Here is a 4,660-nt window from a genome sequence, read left to right as displayed (position 1 = left end):
ATATATATATATATATATATATATATAAATAAATGTATGTATTTAAATGCTATTATAGCAGTACTATAGTAATACCATAGTACTCTTTGATAGAAATTATATTTCATTTGACATTGTCTATTTCTAACGGGTAACACTATTTTACACCAAAGAAAACAATGCACTATTGTATTTAAATGGTACTTCGAGGTGTTTCATTCCCATGACATTATCATTGCACTTATAACATAACAAACAACATTTAATTGGCTCCATATGGAGCAAAACTATCAAGTAAACTGCATTTAAATCATATGTACACAACACATCCCCTCACCATGATTTCCTAAAATAGGACACTTCTAGAAAACGAAACATCGTATGAGAGGAACGTAAATTAAAAGTGTATGTTAAAAAATACGGAAGAGAGCGTGCAGTCAGTGTATCGCAATTTCACAAAATGAAACCAGAAACACTTCTAAGAGTTTAAGCAGATGTTTTCCATAAAAGCCTATTGTAATCTTGCAAATCGTATGAGCTGGCTTAAAGAAAAAGAAAAAAGACAGACTTTTTAACATCTGCAAGTAGCCTACACGACAAACTCTCCGTACAGGTAACATCATCATCGTGCACCTGTTGTGACACGTCACGAGATTGCTGTGCGTTTGCTATTTACCTGAGATCTAACGTAGCCTATCCGTAAACTCATGGTTTGCTTGACAGAATATTGTCGATTAAAGTTCTTTGGCTCTTCATGTCCACACCGTATCCAGGTAAGGTGTAACAAGTTTTCTTTCTCTTTGACAAACAACCAATGGCCGACCTCAGCGTATCTATCGAGGAAACTCTAGTTTACTACGCCACCTGTTGGTGAGAAGATGAACTTACAATATAAAATTAGCAGTCACATGAGCCTTTACGCTGCACCTTTAATTCAACGAGTTATACAATATATTACTTTACAGTTATTGGCAGTCTGATCAAAAAATGAGTCAAGAAGAAAATGTTTGTTAGCTCAAGTAAATAAAAGGCAGGCGCATTGCATTGTGAAATACAATATCCCACATAATGTGCTCTGTTGTAGCCTACAGCACATTTTGGCAAATGTAACAGGGTTCCATACTTGCATATTGCACACAGTATATATATATACTGCATACTGCAGAAAAAACTAGGGTACCATGCTATTCTGATCTAAATGCTTACAAAGGCTGCATACAAAATTGCATACTTCCCTAGTAGCCAAAAAACAGTGTGTGAAAATAGTAGTAGTGTCCAAATTCAAAGTATTCATAAAACAGTAGGTGAAAAGTACCCAGATGATGATTCTTAAGTAAACATAGGATGGACACTTTGACATCCCATGAAGCTACGGGACACAACTGATGGCATAGGTCACATGACAGTGACAACATAGCGATTGTAGTACGTCTAAATGTAGTACACACTTCCATACTATATAGAACATACTTTTTAACAGCCGTAAAGTAATTACTTATTCAAAAGAAGTACCTACTCAGAGAGTATGTGATTTCGGATGCAGCTATCATCTTCAATGCATTTTATTTTCTATTGTGTTAGTTTATGGCAAGTGTCAAATGAAAGTCTAAGTGTTTCCAAAGTGTTAAATTACATGTCCAAGTATCATACAGACACATTATTGTCATGAAAGTAAAAAAAAGTAGTGTAAACATGACATTTTAAAATGTGCAGACTGCAGGATGCTTTACAAAGATCGAGGTCAATGCACAGACACCATTTCAACACATTCAAATAGTCTATGAACACCGTATCTGTTCAAACTTCAGCAGGAAGTCATGGCCTATTGAGGTTACATGTATTTTAGACAACAGAAAAGAGATAAAAAGAGGAAATGCACACACAAAAAACACTAAAAGCCTCTGAGAGGTATCAGGTTTCAGTTTGTCTCGTGACTCAAGCTCTTATATCATGAATTCGAGTCGTATAGTCATTGCTCAGTGCCACAGAAGGTGTTGATTGGTAGCGTGAGTGTCTTGTTGACATATTTGCCCAGCGCTTCACCTCCCTGTCCCAAACTGTACTTGGATTTTGAACTCGGCTGATGGGAGTATCCCGGGTCCAAGCATGGAGAAACTTCAATGCTGCGGGCAAAAGATTACATGTATGATTCCTCTGGAACATGTGTTACACACAAAAGGTCATGTTGGCCATTAATAAAAGCAAAAAAAGAAGGTCAATACTGTTGATATTTTATCCAAACTGTACTTGGATTTTGAACTCGGCTGATGGGAGTATCCCGGGTCCAAGCATGGAGAAACTTCAATGCTGTGGGCAAAAGATTACATGTATGATTCCTCTGGAACATGTATTACACACAAAAGGTCATGTTGGCCATTAATAAAAGCAAAAAAAGAAGGTAAATACTGTTGATATTTTATGTATAGAAAGGCATTATTATCTGAATGCTCACCTCTGGACATTCTTAAATGTTTTACGTGGGTCTTTATCCAAACAGACTGTGAATGTCCGCGCCTCTAGAACTCTGATATTGGCACTAACAGCTCTCAATGAATGCTAGAGAGAAAACAGGATTGTTACCTCAGTATTTCATTCAAGATTACTAAATGTAACATCTAGAACAGAAAGAAATCACTCTGTTATAAGTTTAACATGTTCACTTACTGTGCTGGGCCTTGTGGGATTCATATCTTGGAAACTTATGCTGACACTGTGTAGACCTGTAGACCAAAGCGCCACATTACAAGTGAGGAAACCTGTGTCTTTATTTTCTTTGCTGTTTTCGTTGCCGAGGGAACATTTCTAATTTTCCTTTACTAATAGTACTAAAATGACTAAAAATGAAACCAAATAAAAATAAATAAAAAATAAATAATCATCTTAAAAAAAGAATAAAAAGAAAAACTTTAACTAAACTTAAAATAAAAAGAGAAAATATTAAAATAAAATATAAAAAATCATTTAAAATAATAAATACTACAAAAGTATATTAATGAAACTAAAATAAAATCATGTTAACACTAATAGCAATGCTGTCATTATAGCAATGACAAAGAATGTTTTATTATTTTAAGTATGTGATATACTTCTGACTCTGCATGACGGCAAGACGCTGATCAACATGCCACTTGTCGCCAAAGACATTCCCATCTCCTTTTCTCTATCACTTATTGAGGCCTAAAAGAAATGTAAACACCAAAACTTTTATGACAGATTCTGTATTGTAAGAACACTATGCATACAGTAGAAACTTTATGCAATTATTCTGCATATTATTTTTTGCACATTAAGCAAGTATTTAATTTAAATGTTTTTATTCAAAAGTAAACACTTTCTTTTGAAAGATTTTATTACTTTTATTCACATGTGACACTGAAGACGAGTAATGATGCTGAAAATTCAGCTTTGCATCACAGGAATAAACTTCACCAAACTTTTAAATGGTAGTGTACATTAAAAACATAATACAACATTTTAAAATTCTTATATTTATCCCCCAAACTTTCAATGGTAGTGTATATTAAAAACATTACACTACATTTTGAAATTCTTGTGGGTTGTATTTTTTGTAACGCACTGAACCTTTAAGGCAAAATTGATGGCAAACATTTAGTAAAAGCAGATGAAAAAGTGCTGAGATATAGGCTGTGATGTAATAAAAGTAAAACATTTCAAAAATGAAAATTACGTTAGCACCTTTAATTGTGTCTTTAAATGTGGCTCTGTAGCATTTGACCTCGGGAAAGTCCATGGTGAGCTGAGTCACAAACACCTCCTCCACTGTGGTGCTGCTGAGGCCAGAGAAGCAGATCTAGACATGAGAACATACAGACTTTCACCTTTTGACATGGAAAACAACCCACAAGCTCTACAATCATGACAAACTTTTGGTAAGCACAAGGACATTACTATCATAACAAAATTAACAATTCGTCTAACTCTCGCATGCTCTTTAAAACATTTTCCTCCCTCCTTTGTCCTCCCCCTCCCCCTCCTTCATCAACTCTAACAGCTGAAGACTTTGTCACGTTCTTCTTTAATAAAATTAAAACCATCAGTGCACAATTTTCCACACCACAATCTGTCAAGCACATCTTACCAGCAAACATACACTCGTTCACATCCTTCTTTTAACTCTCTGAGGCAGAAGTCTCCAAACTCATCCCTTCTAATCATCCTACTACTTGTCCACTTGATCCTATTCCATCTCATCTCCTTCAAGCCATTTCTCCTGCAGTTGTACCTGCAGTCACTCACATCATTAACATCCCTTCACACTGGTGTTTTTCCCTCAGCATTTAGACAGGCTCGTATAACCCCACTACTTAAGAAACCCACCCTTAACCCATCTCTTTTTGAGAACTATAGACCGGTTTCCCTTCTTCCTTTCATTGCAAAAACACTTGAACGAGTTGTGTTCAACCAAGTCTCTGCCTTTCTCACACAGAACAACCTCCTTGACAGCAACCAGTCTGGTTTCAGAAGTGGACATTCAACTGAGACTGCCTTGCTCTCAGTTGTTGTAGCCCTAAGACTGTCAAGAGCAGATTCCAAATCTTCAGTACTTATCTTGTTGGATCTGTCTGCTGCTTTTGACACGGTTAACCACCAGATCCTCCTGTCAACCCTATTGGCAAAGGGCATCTCAGGAACCACACTCCAGTGGTTTGAGTCTTATCTC

The 4,660-nt window shown here is 36.1% G+C and overlaps 1 protein-coding gene and 1 pseudogene across 2 annotated transcripts in view; both read right to left on the bottom strand.

The window, feature by feature from the left end:
* LOC107672686 (major facilitator superfamily domain-containing protein 6-like) overlaps nt 1-877 on the bottom strand; it is a 2,894-nt gene extending 2,017 nt beyond the window's left edge. Inside the window, exon 1 of one of the 2 annotated variants that reach the window (XM_016465993.1) lies at nt 656-877. The gene's annotated coding sequence lies outside the window, so the exon portion shown is untranslated. Of the gene's footprint in view, nt 1-455; nt 522-655 lie in introns of those variants that run through there. The other variant, XM_016465994.1, reaches the window with a different exon arrangement.
* Nucleotides 878-1,529: 652 nt separating this feature from the next.
* The window catches only part of LOC107672693 (phosphoinositide 3-kinase regulatory subunit 6-like), a 17,155-nt pseudogene continuing 14,024 nt past the window's right edge, over nt 1,530-4,660 (bottom strand).

The sequence above is a fragment of the Sinocyclocheilus anshuiensis genome, unplaced genomic scaffold, assembly GCF_001515605.1.
Source record: "Sinocyclocheilus anshuiensis isolate Anshui unplaced genomic scaffold, SAMN03320099.WGS_v1.1 scaffold504, whole genome shotgun sequence".
Lineage (NCBI taxonomy): Eukaryota > Metazoa > Chordata > Actinopteri > Cypriniformes > Cyprinidae > Sinocyclocheilus > Sinocyclocheilus anshuiensis.
Note: the sequence above shows the minus strand (reverse complement) of the source record. Positions and strands in the feature narration are given on the sequence as shown.